At 43.8% G+C, this 15,200-nt stretch overlaps 1 protein-coding gene across 3 annotated transcripts in view; it reads left to right on the forward strand.

Moving 5' to 3' along the window:
- The first annotated feature begins 7,966 nt into the window (after positions 1 to 7,966).
- CPNE1 (copine 1) overlaps positions 7,967 to 15,200 on the forward strand; it is a 79,446-nt gene continuing 72,212 nt past the window's right edge. For 2 of the 3 annotated variants that reach the window (XM_075118860.1, XM_048820004.2), the window contains exon 1: positions 7,967 to 8,100. The gene's annotated coding sequence lies outside the window, so the exon portion shown is untranslated. Of the gene's footprint in view, positions 8,101 to 11,740; positions 11,792 to 15,200 lie in introns of all 3 variants that reach the window. The other variant, XM_048820005.2, reaches the window with a different exon arrangement.

The raw sequence follows: 15,200 nt of genomic DNA on the forward strand, positions 1-15,200 counted from the left end.
GTTGTTCTCAGTTATGCATTTGGAGGAAAACAGATATAAATTGGGGGGTTAATTATTCTATAGGCCTGTGTTTGGGATCCAGAATTTTGGATGAACAACTTAAAACAGTGTAAGTCTGTTCTGAAGGGGATGTGCTCAGATTTCTCCTCTTGGAAACTCCGTGCAAGTCTCTGAATAATCTGCATTTGTTCCATGAATGGCACTCTCTCTGGTGACAGGTGTAGCTCTGCATATGGTATAGACAATGGATATCTGCTGAACTTTGCCCTTAGATTTTGCAGCCAGAAACAATACCATTCCCAATAAAATTACATACATAATAGGCCACATATAATATTGTCAACAGATTATGCAGGTTGAAAATTTATAAAGACACTTAGTAGGTTAGTAAACCACCACCTACTCTGCCATTGAGGATCTAGAATGATCAAACTCCCAAATCTTAGCCAAAGGCTTTTGTGAGTTATGTCTCCTTTCTAGAGGTCTTAGAGTTTGATTAGAAGTCAGACTCCTCAACCTTAATATAGCTGCTCTGATTTAATACTAGATGGTTTGGATCCTTGATACTTCATGGATTTGATCATTTGAAAAGAGTCCTGAAGACTTGAACATGAGTAACATCTGAAGTAAGAAGCCTGAGACTTTAGTACTGCATGAAATGGTTTGGGCAACAAGAGACCCTCCATTCATGGATTTATATTTCAAAGTGTTAAATAATAATGTGTGCAGTATTGTTGTAGCCATGTTGGTCCCAGGATATTAGCGAGACAAGGTTGGTAAAGCACTATCTTTTATTGGACCAACTTTTGTTTGAGAGAGACAAGCTTTGGAACTTACACAGAGCTAAGAAGGTACACGCTCAAATTCCGCATATTGTGAACAAATTGTCACATTGGTTCAGTGTAAAAAAAAAAAAAAAGTTTTCAATTGCTTATAGTGCTAAGGGGTCTGAGTACCAAGTAAGAAGAATTAGAAATCTGATATAATTGGCATTACTGAAATCTAGAGGGATGATTTGCATAATGCTAAAATCACTAGTTGTATCCTGTCTAGGAAAGGTAGGGAGCATGGCACTCTACATTAGACACCATTACCTGTTTCAGAGTTACTGATAACTCAGAACTACAGACTCTTGAACGCATATGGATCAATGTCCTAATTAACAAAGCCCAGATGGGGGGTGCTGGCAGGGGTCTGTTACTGATCACTGAATCAAACCAGAGAACAGGGTGAGTTATTCCATAAGCACTTGTCTATAATGTGTGGACTTCAGTTTGGGAGATGAATGCTTAAAGCTCTCTTGCAGCTAGTAGTAAATCATGAGGGTTTCTAAAAATTACAGATGGCAATTTAACAAAATTATTGCTCCTGATGTGAGGTAACTATTTTGGACATCATTATGACTGATAAACATGAATTCATCACTGGACTGGAAGCCGATGGGTGCCTCGGGAGCAGTGATCATGGCCAAAATAAAATACAGTCCAAGCAAGTTATGTACTTGGTGCTTCAAAAGGGCTAATTTCCCAACACTGATGAAAATTGAGTATAATTGGTATGATTAGAAATATGAATGAAAGTGGGAACCCTTGAAGAAGAGTGTAGGTAATGGCCAAAAAGCTACTATTCCACAATCAAGGAACAGGACAGGTTTGGTTAAAAGCCCAGCCTGGTTCTGTGGTGAAGAGAAGGCAGCAATTAGAAATAAATAAAAGCAATATACAAGTGAAAAAGGGGGAAGCAGATAACTTCACATTTATAGTGATGGCTATGAAATGCAGAAAATTTATAAGGGGAAAGACTTGAAGAGCATGACCTGTTTAGCTTATCAAAGGGAAGACTGAGAGGTGACTTGATCGGCATATAAGTATCTTCAGAACTTCAGGAGGAAGATGGCTTTTCAAGAACACACTGCTTGTAATTTTAACTTTGTTCGCAGCTGATTCTTTCAGTAACAAGTGTCAATCATCTTCCCCACCCACACCAGCCAAATCTTTTGGTCCATGAGCAACTCAGTGGTTTTCTATTAAGTTCTTCCTTCTCAAAGAACTAGCTATCATCTTTGTTTTACTGTAATTTGCCACCAGCTTCCACTGTAAAAGCCCTATTTTATGCTTTTTAGCCATCTACCTCCACTTTGTCTTAGAAAATTAATTTGTCCTGAAAATTGCTGGACTCTCTACAACGGCAAAGAAGAATTTTTTTGCAGTGTTTGAAGAAAATTGGTCAAACTTCGTTAGAGGTTATTAAAAACCATCATAGTTTTAAATTTCAGTTGACATTTGTTTCATTCTAGTTGCAAAACTGCTTCAGAGTTAACAGTTGTATTTCATACAAGAATAATATTTGAAGAGAAAACTAAGCTGCAATTAAACACCATTAAGAGTGTGTACCCAGGAAATTGACCCTCTGATAAGGGTTCTTGATTCATCTATTTTTATTTATTTATTCATTCATACTACGTAGTAGTACTTCGGGGCTCCAGCCATGGATGCAAGTTCCATTGTGCTATACACACACAGACACAGTCCTTGCCACTGGTTGCTTACAATCTTTGTATTACATGAGAGACAATAGGTTGAAGCAACAAATAGGCATGGGCTGGTACAAAGAAACCATGAGACAGAATCCAACACAATTGTATGAGACAAAAGCTTAAGAATTGCTGCTCTGTGTGTGTGTGTAACAGGGCTCCACTCACCATGCTGGCACCTCCTGCTGACTGCCTTGGGGATTAGCTCTGCAGGTCATTATGCCTTCTCCTGGTGGAGCCTTGCCCCCCATCACTTCTGCTCCTGGACCCACATCACTCCTCTTCAGGACACGGTCCTCCAGCCGTGTCACAATCTGCTTCCCTCGTCTGGGGTGAGTGCTGCAATCCAACTGTCGCCACTGGAGAAGTGGCAGGACTACAGCCAATTGCCTGGCCACTTCCCTGCAACCCCAGCACCCTCTTGCCTCAGCCTGAAAATCCCAGCAGCTGAGAATGAGCTCTTTCAAGCTCCCCTGGTCCCTGCTAGCAGCACTGGTCTGTCAAGGGAGTAAACTTTTTTCTTCCTGCCAGGCACCCAATCCTCTCTCCTTAAGCTCCAGGAGATAATTGACAGGGCTCTCCCAAGAGATCTTTTATGGGCCTGCCATGCCCTGACTGGCTGCTCCACTCAGCCCTTCTCTAATTGGCTGCCTCCTGCGCAGCCTCCCTAGGGCTCTATTAACCCCTTAGAGGCCAGTGTGTGACCAATGCCCCATCGCTGTGCACCTTTACCAAAGAATATTACCGTTAGGGAATGTGCTACACAGCACATACAGTATGTGAATAAACAGGTAAAGAGATGACTAAAGACTTAATTCATGAAACTTCTGAAATATCTGTATGAATGTATAAAATTACTTTGCATATCTTAAAATCCGCTACAACGTTGGCCCTGTAGAGCTGCCTAAATTCACAAAACAGGAATATACTAACAACCGCCCCAGTGTGAGACATTATTTGAAATAACTGAAGTAAAATGACAATATTGTACATTCTACATTCTACAGCCATACTTAACTCCCTTGTTGGTAAATAAATGAGGGATTAAACAGATTTGAATTAGTTACTCTGTATTTGCATGCAGTGCTGGGAGTAACACCTATACTTCAGGTTTCCTGACACTTTCCATTATAATATCCTGTTTCTAGTTGCTTATAACTTTGCCAAACTTTAATTATTTGGGCTGAAATTTTCCTTGTTGGGTATCAGCCTCAGGCTGGGGTGGGGAGAGTGTTATTTCAGCACAAATCATTTTTTAGATTAGGATAGCAATAGGTTACAACCATTTACTCTAGAAGCTCAAATGCCTCCATACTTGGGAGCAGGGACTTGAATTTTGGCAAGGGGTTGACCTGGTATTAGGGATGTCTATTCCCATGAATATCTGCCCAATGTTAGCCAAGTTATGAGCCTTTGAAAATCTTGGATTACACAGGCTCCATAAAGCCATTTTAGAATTTGGCAACTAAATGGAAGTTTCCATTTGCACTGAGCATGCTCCAGCCCTGGGTGGCAGGGGCTGAGGCACACTTTCCTTGCCCTCAGAGACGGATTAAGATTTATTGGAGCCCAGGGCACAAGTAACATTGGACCCCTGCACACACACACCCTCAGCATGGGCCCCTGTCCCTTGCTCCTCCCCTTCCCCTCCATGGCCCTCCCTCCTGCCCTGGCTGGAAGTTGAGCCCTGGTAAGAGCTACCCAGGGAGCCTGGGCTGCTGTGGGGAGCCCTGGACCCTCCATCTGTCCTGGATGGCATGCCCTGGGGGGCAGGGACACAGGCCGGGGGCTGCTCTCAGGCACCCCAGATCCTAGCTTAGGGCAGGTGAAGGGGCCCGGGCTCCCCACAGCTGCCCAGGCTCCCTAGGCAGCTCTTACTATAATCTGGGGTGACCATACATCTTGTTTAGGCCTGGAGAGACCCCTTTTTAAGCCCTGCCGCGGATGGCCTGAATTTTTTGGCAAAACTGGGCATTTGTCCATTATCAGTTGGCAAGAGCAAATGGGACAAATGCCCAGTTTTGCCAAAAAGGGACTCAGGGCGGGGGCAGCTCTACAAGGGGTGGGTGGCGTGGAGGGGAGAGGGGCTCAGGAGCCCCTAGAAAGGAAGGTCTGTTTACAAGTACAGGGAGCAAAGGAGCAGTGTGTATATATTTAAAAGAGAGGGGAAATTTTGGCTGTCTAAAAGGCCCATTCAAATAGGGAAGGAATGAATCCGAGTCAGGGTGAGAGGGGAGCAGAGAAGAGCCTAGATTGCTTATAGATAATGTACTGGGCTGGCTAGAAAAAAACAGCTCTGGGGGAAAACCAGCGATTTACTGAAGACGACAAAGGAACCAGGAACCATGTACAGTTGCTGCACTTTATTTTGCTGCCTTTATTGTTTTCAGTGAGTTAGAACTGCCTATTTTATTGCAACTGGTTTAATAAAGACAAACCTGCCGTAACCAAAGTATTTTAAATCGTTCCTGTTTAACTGAGATATGAGATGTTAATGTTCCTTTTTAAGTGGTTTGAGAAGCTGAAGTAGACCGAGCATCTGAGCACAGGCTGTGGAGGCAGAGAAATGAGTTCTCTTCCTCTCTAGGTGACATTTGCTTCTTCCATAACTTTGCATTGTCTGAGTTTCCACGTCATAAAATGATTTTTACTTACTTACCTCCCAGCAGGGAGTGAGGATTAATCAAGTTGCTTTGTAAAAGCTAAATAAAGTTTAAAAACACTAAATATAAGCTACATATTTATTGGAAAAATACACTAGATTGTAAGCTGCTCAGGGCAGGAACCTTGACCTTTACATGTCAAAGAAACAAACACATAAAATAGGCAGCATGAAAATAAATATGATTGAAAATAAATGACTCAATGCACTAAACATGTGGCTATCTTAAAGTTGTCATCTTGTCGATAAATCATTTTGAATGAATAACCCTGCTGATACGTGTGACTGTAATTTTGAGTCTGAGTTTCAGGCGAGTGAGTGTGGACAGCTGCAGCTGTCTGTACATATAAATTACAGCATTATGCCAGAGAACTCTGCCTAAGTGCCAAATATTGGACTAGCTGCGACATGAGGTTTATTATTAAAACAGTATTGTCTATTGGTAAGTGTTGGAGACTGGCAGTCAGCACTCTCCAGTTCTCTAACTAGTGATACTTGATTCACTTTGTGCTTGACCAGGGGTCGGCAACCTTTCAGAAGTGGTGTGCCGCGTCTTCATTTGTTCACTCTAATTTCAGGTTTCACGGGCCAGTGGTACATTTTAACGTTTTTAGAAGGTCTCTTTCTATAAGTCTATAATATATAACTAAACTATTGTATGTAAAGTAAATAAGGTTTTTAAAATGTTTCAGAAGCTTCATTTAAAATTAAATTAGAATGCAGAGCCCCCTGGACCGGTGGCCAGGACCCAGGCAGCGTGAGTGCCACTGGAAATCAGCTCGCATGCCGCCTTCGGCACGCGTGCCATAGGTTGCCTACCCCTGTTCTTGACTGTAAGCAATTCACTTCCCCTCTGTGTGTTTCACTATACCCATGTGTAAAATGGAGGGCAGCTCTGCATGGGAGGGAGGGGGCAGGAGTGGGGCTGGGGGGCAGCTCCATGCAGGAGGGAGGGAGGGAGAGGGCAGGAGAGGGGCAGCTCCATGCAGGAGGGAGGGAGGAGAGGGGCTTGGGGCAGCTCTACATGGGAGGGAGGGGGCAGGAGAAGGGCTGAAGGGCAGCTTTGGGCAGGAGGGAGGGGACAGGAGAGGGGATGGGGGGCAGCTCTGGGCAGGAGGGAGGGGGCAGGACAGGGGATGGGTGCTAGAACAATTTTTATAGTGATGGTGCTGAGATTGAACCGCACTCTAAACCCAGTGTGTAATTGAAACCACTTCAAGCCAGGGGGTGCAGCAGTACCCCCAGCACCCCTAGTTCCAGCACCAGGGGGAATACGCTCAGTGCTCACCTACCCACAGCTCCTGCCTCTGGCCTGGCAGGGGGCGGGGCTGCGGGCTGGGATAGGAGGAGCGGGGCCCAATTGGCTAGGGTAACTAGGTGTCCGGTTTTCGACCAGACCACCCAGTCAGCACCGCTGACCACGCCACTGACTGTCTGGTTGGCGGCACGATGCAGCGGGGCTGGCAGGCTCCCTGCTAGCCACCACGTCGCACAGCTCCCAGGAAGCAGCTGACATGTCCCCCTTACAGTTCCTATCGTAGGGGCAGCCAGGGGGTCTGCGTGCTGCACCGCCCCACTCCTGCAGGCGCAGCTCCCATTGGCTGGGGCAGGGCAGGGGACTAACTAGCGCGCCTAGCAGGCAGCTGTTGAGGGGTCGTGGTGCATGCCTCTCCGCTGCTGCTGGCCCTCTTCTTCTTGCGCGTGTCCTGTGGCTAGGCTCGAGCTGTGGCGCGTGTCCTGTGGCAGACCGTGGTCTGTCGCCCCATCGCAGGCATCCAGGAGTTGGAGGTATGTGTATCCCCGTCTCCGAGTGCTGGGAATGGGGCTGCACCCCCATCCCCCACACTGCATCCCTCCCTGTCCCAACCCCTCCGCACGCCCATTCCCCTCAAATAAGGGGGTCAGGGTCTGGGAGGGTGCTCTGGGGTGGGGGTGCTGACTCTGGGGTGGGGCTGAGAGGTTTGGGGTGTAGGAGGGTGCTCCGGGCTAGGACTGAGGGGTTCAGAGGACAGGAGGGGGATCAGGGTTGGGGAAGAGACACTAGAAGGCTTAAGGGTGCAGGCTCCAGGCAGCGCTTACCTCAAGCAGCTCCTGGAAGCGCGGCATGTCCCCCATCCAGCTCCTTTGCGGAGGCGTGGCCAGGCGGCTCTGCACACTGCCTGGTCTGCAGGCGCCACCCCCACAGCTCCCATTGGCCGTGGTTCCCAACCAATGGGAGCTGTGGGGGCAGCGCTTGGGCAGCATGTGGAGCCTTCTGGCCGCCCCTACACATAGAAGCCAGAGGGGGAACATGTCGCTGCTTCCTGTGAGCCCTGCGGGCGCCCGGAGCTGCACAATCAACGGCCCGCTCGGCGGTGCTGACCAGAGCCACCAGGGTCCCTTTTCCAGCGGGTGTCCCGGTCGAAAACCGGACACCTGGTCACCCGATCCGCACGAGCCTGGCACGGGACCGAGCTCCCCTCCAGCAGGGCCACGGGGCAGCGCGGCTGGAAGGGGGCGCGGCTGGCGGCTCGGGGCGCCAGGCTCCGCGCAGCGCGCAGTTCCGCCAGGCGCGGCTGGGGCGCCGTGGGGGCGGGGCCGGGCTAGGGCGCCCGCCACGAGGCGCGAGCGAGCGGCAGCCCGGGGCGGGGCAGAGGCAGCAGCAGCAGCAGCAGCAAAGCGCGCTACGCCCGGCCGCCGCCCCGCCCCGCGCGCTGCAGCAGGGCAGAGGCGGAGCGCGCGACGGCGCGTCACCAGAGCACCGCCCCTCCCTCCTGCTAGGCCCCGCCCCCTCCCTCGCAGCGGCGCCTCAGCCGCGGTGGCCATTTTGTGGCGCTGCTCGGTCGGTGGCGCTGGGCTCGCGCGGGGAGCGGGGCCCGGGCGGCGATTAGCTCCTTTCTAACCCTTTTTCCATACAGATTCCTCGGTAAGGAACCGGCAACGTCCGGGCCGGGCCCGGCTCCGTTCCGTCCCCTCAGTGGCCCCTTCCCAGCGCGGCAGGGCCCTGTCTCGGGGGGCTGGGCCGGGCCCGGCACGGAACGTATCCTCCCAGCCGCACAAAGGGGGGAGGGGCAGGGACTGGGCTGAGGAGGCCCCAGGGCCTGGGCGGCTCCTGCCCCTGCCCGGGGCGCGGGCCTCAGGGTGCCCGTGTCTCCGCCCGCGCTCGCAGCGCTCCGTTTTCGCCCGGGGCCGTAGGTGCGGGCGCCGCTCACGACCCGGCTGAGCTGCGCGGCTCGGAGCGGCCCGTGCGAGTTGCGCGGCCTCTGCGCGGGGTAGGCGGCGCGCTCGGGCGGGCGTGGAGTGCCCTGGCCGCGGAGCCGTGTTTTCTTCTCGCAGACAGCCAGGCGGCTTCCGCCCGTCTGTGCGCTGGGCTGTTGAGCGTGAGCCCCGTCCCGGCGCGGGGCTTTGGCTCCAGGGGCCTCGGAGCGGAGGATGGGAAACAGGAGTGAGCTGGATACTGACTCGCCTTTAGCGTGCCCGCGTCTCGGGGCGCTCGTGGGTGATGGCTCCCTCAGTGCGTGCAAGGAGTGCTCTGCCGTGACCGTGACAACAAATTGACGTGAAGCTTGTATGCCTTTGGGAAGGGGCAGAAATAAAAGCAATGGCACTATTAGGTTGTGATGGTGATGGTGATGTTTGTACCCTCATAGGCCAGCTGGATACAAGGTGTAAGCACAACACTTCTTACTTGGTGAGCTGACTACAGCATTTGTGGCAATCGAATTCTCCTTTGTGGTTCACATTGTTTCACCGGTTGGTGTGTGTCAGAGGATCTTGGCATGCCTTAGCTCTAATTCATTCTGGTTTGAATAGGCTCACTTCTCAATCATAGGAAATACAACTAATCATTACAGCCTCTCTTAGAGAGACAGTTGGGTTATCCACTGTTGATAGTGGACAGGAACAATTGTGGGCATCTTTCAGTGAGAGGACCTGGAGATTACCTCTTTGCTCTTAGCTTTACAAGAAGCCTTTTGCTCTTTTCCAAAGTGAATATGCGGCCATGATGAAAAAGAAAGCTGTGCTGGAAAAATTATAATATGTGTTTCTATCAGTTTTTTCCCTAGAAAGACTGTAGGGAGGAGGAGTTGGCAAAAGTGAAGTTTAAATAGGGTAAAATGCCCTTATCGCTAACATAAGGAATGTAACTGTATGAAAGATGTTTATGTAAACTGGTGTTACTTTAATCATAACTGCAGATTGTTGATGTACTCAGAACTACTGTAGCTTTTTCTTAGGTGCTGTAGAATATAGGAAAATGTGCTTCAAAATGGGTCCCAAGAAGAATGCATCTAGATTCTGTGTTAATACAGGAGGTTGGACGAGATGTTGGAATCTGCGAAACATGAATCTATTCTTTGAATTTTCCTCTTTCTCTGTGGGAGAAAATATCTTGGTTCTTGCTGTATTATCTTGTGTCCTTTAGGCTTGTGTATCTCTTCAAGCTTCCTTTCCCAACTCTCACTGCTGGGGTTAGGCAAGTAGATCAGTGTATTTTTTCCCACCTTTAGAGAACCTCATGGCTTATTTTCACTTGTGACCTAAATTGGGTCTCATCCTAGTCTCCAGTGGATATTTGTCTACAGTGCAAAACCAATGGGGAATGTGGCAGAATTGAATTTTTTCAAGAAAGGCGTAAATCTAGAATTATGAGGGTGATTCAGATCACAGTTGTCAGTTCTGTATGGAAAAGCAGTTCCCGCTTCTTACTTCATTTGGTTGTGTATGTAGGTAGCATCCTTGTGAGCACCAAATTGACATGAAATAATGTCTCTACGTGACTTAAAGTGCTCTTAAATGTGCTCTTTTAAATGTTCTGATTCAAGATCTAGAAAATAACTTAGATTTGTCTAAACAAATCATGATGTTGGCTAATGGTAAATTAATTATGCTGGATGGGTACAATGAAAAGTTCAAACATGGTAGACTATTTGAAGAACGCTATTGGGTTTTGCATACTATAATGTGGTATTTTGTAGTATAATGTATCTTTAGTGCGGTATTACTTTAGCCTATTTTTATTAGTTTTAGGTTTCTAGATAAGTGTACACAACTGGAATGCTTTTTGATCTGTATAGCGGAAATGTTCTGAATTATCTGGAATTTCTTGGTAAAATGTTGCTTCTGCATGAAAGATCTATTCCAAATCCATACTTAAATAGATAAACATTTGTGTGAAAGCTGTCCTTCAGGTTATGTCATGTATTTTTGTATTGGAAATTACTTTTTGAAACTGGCCACTCTTTGGAGCAAATAGCAAATTCCTAATTTGGGGTTGTCTGGTCTTGAGTCCTCCTTTTTTTAAATAAAAAAGCATGGCTTTGTTTTGGAGATGAGTATATTTGTCATTTTAATCAAAAGTGTAATTTGTGGGACTTCAGTTTACATATTTTTCTCACTTGTAATTTTGCTGTTGGTGTCCTGTTTCCTGAAAGGTTTTTGAATGTGACTGCTTGTTTTAATCTTTTGATAGTGAATTCTTCTAGATTATATGCAGTACATTTAACACCAGTTTGTGGATGCATGTCAATACTGAATGTTTACAGCAGATGCCCCCAGTGGTCCAACTTCATGAGAAAAGGGCAACTAATTCATACTTTTTCTGATTACATGTTTTTCATTTTTTTCTTAATATATTTTTCTGTAGGTACTTTCCAGAGAGTCAAGAGTATTGTGTGAGGTGGTCTATTAGGTAATGGAATAGTTAATAAGTGATTTTTTTTCAGACATACACACACATTTCCAGTAAAACCATATAGCTTTTTTGCTCACTCTTGTGATCCCTGGAATAGAAATTTAATAATCTTGAGTACAAAAAATGACTGGCATCTGACTCTTGCATTGCATGTTAGATTAGGGTTGTAGACTACAAACAAAAAGGCATGGGTTCCCATAGTACCGTATGTGAAAATGTGCGTTTTCCAAAGATGAGACTTTGACGTGTGTCTTAGCTGAAAATTTTTTGCTGCTTCTTGGAAGGATGTTGGTCTGTGTAGTTTCTAGAAGTGTTTATCAGCTGCAGCATAAGGTACTGTTTTGCTTAGGTGGGGCTAGGAAGGTGCAGAATTAAAAAGCAATTGACTTGATAGTAACAAATGGTTTGGGTAAGGTTTTATTATTCAGTATCAGGATTTGATTCTGCATTGTGAGTTTTGGGGGTCAGGGGTGTGACCCTTGCCTTCTAAAGATACATTGATGGGGATCTGAAAAGGGGAGAAAAAAAATTGAGATGTTAAATTCTGTGTAATGAGTGTCTTCTGGCTTTTAATTTATATGTATTCTTCTGCCAAGGCATACTTATGAGTTAATATTTGGTAACAAAGTATAATTAAGCAAGTGCAATTATCAAAATGTAAGTGTAAGAGATTAACAAGTGTTTAAATTTTTTGCACACTTAGTCTTGTGGTCGGTATATGATGCAGTGTTTTGTGGTGGTCTCAAACCTGAACTTCCTTAATATACAGTTCATTGTGGACCGTTACTGCTGTTGTGTTGCCTGAATTGATTTTTGCCTCCATTTATTCTTTATTGCAGTCTAAAAGTTGGTTTTAATTGGTTGCCCACAGGATTGGCTTGGCTTCTGCTACTTATTAAGAAAAAAACATCAGTCTCTGCAGGTAAGAGATTTTTGACATGAAGATTTTTTTTTTATGCGTGTTGACTACATGTTAAGAAATATTCTTAACAATTATGTGGAATATATGAATTGGTATAAAATATTTTGGTCAGTAAAAATTGCGTGTGCGCGCACACAGAGTTTGGCTTTTTAGCTCTGATTCCCATTGGGAATGGTTGTTATGGCAATGTTGTCCTTGTAAATGACTTTTCTGCCATATTCTGAAGTAGTGCTGTTTTATCAGCATATGGTAGTTTTGAATACTCTCTCCAACAATTTTCCACTGTTTGTAAATGTAGGTATTTGCTGCAGACAGTAGTTCTGCATGTTCCTAAAAGCTATAAATATCAATGTGTAAAATATATACTATTTGGGTTCTTATAACTAGGATTTGCAGTATTTAGAGAGCTCGGATATATTTATTTCTGATAAGGTATTTAGGCTTTTCTAATTTAACAGATGAATGCTAGTCCTTTGGGGGGGGGGGGGGGGGGAGTCTGCTACCTGCCCAGTTCTAGCTATGATTAGTCCCCTAACACATCTCGGGTTAGATACCTTCAATCCTTCCTTCAGCATCAATGCTATTCTGCCTTCTAGACTCTGTCCAAGGATTGCCAGATACGTGCGTGTGTTGTTGATACTGTAGATTAACACTCAGTAGGGACTAGGTTGAGCCTTCCAAACTTGTGTTTATACCTGTGAACTACATGTAAATTCAAAGGTTACTCCAGTCCCTTCTCTGTTCAACGCTTTTTACATATGGCCTTAAATTACTTCTTATCCTCTCTATGTACCCAGTTTCTGTTAATCTTCCTGAAATTTACACATTGTCTGAGTATAACACTTACAAATATTGTCCTCTTGTGTTGCACACTTATGATAATAGCAGTTATTTTTGAATCTGGAAATACACGTAATTGTCTATCAAGATAAACATAAGTTTTTAATTGAAATGATTTCTTAATTTTAATTTAAACTAGATTTTTATTTGCATGTGGGTAGTTCTTCACTTTCCATTTTTAGTCATAAATTGCTAAAGTGGATTTTATACTTTAGTAGAATTTCAGATTTTACATAGACGCTTCATATTTATAATGCCCATCTGTACTGCTAAAGTCAAGATGAGGGTCTCGGCTCATTGTCATCCTTAAAATGAGAACAAAATAACTCTGAACACAATTGATAAGTCCACACGATATTTGCAACCATTACCTATTGAACTGGAAATGCTTTAACCAGGCTGTGCTGCTCCATCACGGTTTGTAGTTTGTATCAGTGGGATTTATGCATCTAAATCACTTAGGTGCTTTTGAAAATTCCACCCTTAAGAGCTTAAGTATAGGCTCCTATTTTTTGTGATTTTGGGCCTGAGAGTGGTTTTAGGAGTTCATAATTTTGTTACAGTGAAATTCTAAAATGTTGATATTAAAATTGAAGCTGTTTTGTTTTGAAATGACATGTTGTTATGCAACTAAGAAGCTTATCAAAAGTACAGTTTTAACACCTGATGTTGCAAGCACTTATGGACATGCTTTACTTCAAGCACGAGTAGTCTCATTGAGTCAAAGCATCTAGCCATTTTAGTAAAGTTCGATCACCTGTTAAGTGTTTGCATGATCAGGACCTTAATTTTCAATATTTTAATTTTTTACCTATAACAGTTTTGTAAAATTCAAATAAGAGATCTTACCAGGAGTGATTTAAAAAAAACCCCTGCATTTATGATTGTTAATTTTAAATTACAGAAAGAGTTTATTTTCTGTAATACATAAGTCTTACTTTTCAAGTTGGAATACCTGAATGCCATTAAAATTAATGGGAACTGGGAATCTGAATCCCAGTCCCTCTAAATAGGTGACTTTGAAAATATCAAGCTAAAGTAAAATTTGTTAAATTAACGGATTATTAGCAGTTAGACAACTTCTGGCCTGTGGGCCAGATTCAGGATAATAAATGTAATTGTCTGGCATCCATAAAACATTGGGTCTTCAGAATGGAAACCATAATTTTAAAAAAGCTTCAAGCTTATAGTTGCAGTGATAAGCTTTCATATGCAATACAGCACTGTCTTAACCTGAAATGACAGTTCGAAGAGGTCTGAACTCCTCAGTCATCTCAATGACATGCTACCTCTGAAACCTACCAATGATTACGTAGGGACAAGATTATAAACTAGATATGCAGGGCAGCATTTGAAACAAATCTTTAATTTTCTGATTCAGTTACTGCATGTGAACATGCTAGAGTTACTGCATGCATACATGAGAAAATAGAGACCCTGCAAATGTGATGTATTTTTTTAAATGGTGTGATGTCAGTTGTAATTCTTTGAATTACAGGTAGTTATGATGTGGCCCCTGGTGTAATAAAAATGCTCTTTCTCTCCACAGAATGAGTTTGACACTTTTTTTAAAATATCTAGTAAGAAATGTAGCTTGGATTCTAAGTACATCCTTAAATCTTCTGCTGCTTTGGAGAAATTAAAAAAAATATAAATTGCACCAAAAATATGTAATTACTAACCACTTAAAATTGTACAAGTAGAAAACCCATCCAAATCACCTTTTTGTGTAAACATTTTTATTTGTCAACAGTTAATGCTCTTATCCATTATTGTGACACTCCTGGTGTATCCTTGAGGAGGTCATTATGAAAAAGTCAGTGTTTTCCATTTGACAAAGGATAAAATAAGTAGAAGAAAAACATATGATTTTTGAGGGTATATGGGTAAAAATAATACAAATATCTAAGTTTAATCTCTTTACATAGCAGATAATGCTGAGGACTTACGTCTCTTAATATTTAACATTTAAAAGTTGGAGTTCCTGAATACCTTAGTTGGTTGTATTACATGATTTTCAAAACTAATCAGTGCTGTAACATGGACACTCTTGGGCCCCTAGCTTTTTAAAAATAGTTTCCTGTTAAATATTTGTAATTTTGGCACGTATTCAAGCATCCGGTCCTTCTAATATGAATTTTATCCTGTGATGTGAAGCACAAATTCCCTTTTTTGTAACAGTTCAGTAATGCTGCTTTCCTTAAATTTGTAAGGATTTTCATTAGAAATCACTGGTTTTGGAGATTTGTAGCCTTATTTAAGGATCGGTTAAATTTATGTTTCCTTAAAATTATGTGGATAACACTTCCCTTTTTAAAACGGAGAACAAAAAAGTTTTAAATGCTAACATACTATTGTAGAAATCATAGAAGTTTTTGAGTAATACAGAGTTTGACAAATGGTTTACTTCTGTGATGTAAACACTTCTGCTGTTCAGAAGAAAATTATACCATTACCCTTGAAAAATGGTTGAGCAAACAAATTTAATTTTCAGATTTTTTACTATAAACTTAAAAAACATGTTCTAAGACTTCTAGAAAGTATTGAAATGAGACAAATGGCCAAACTA

This window comes from Caretta caretta, chromosome 13 (genome assembly GCF_965140235.1).
Source record: "Caretta caretta isolate rCarCar2 chromosome 13, rCarCar1.hap1, whole genome shotgun sequence".
Classification (NCBI taxonomy): Eukaryota; Metazoa; Chordata; order Testudines; family Cheloniidae; genus Caretta; species Caretta caretta.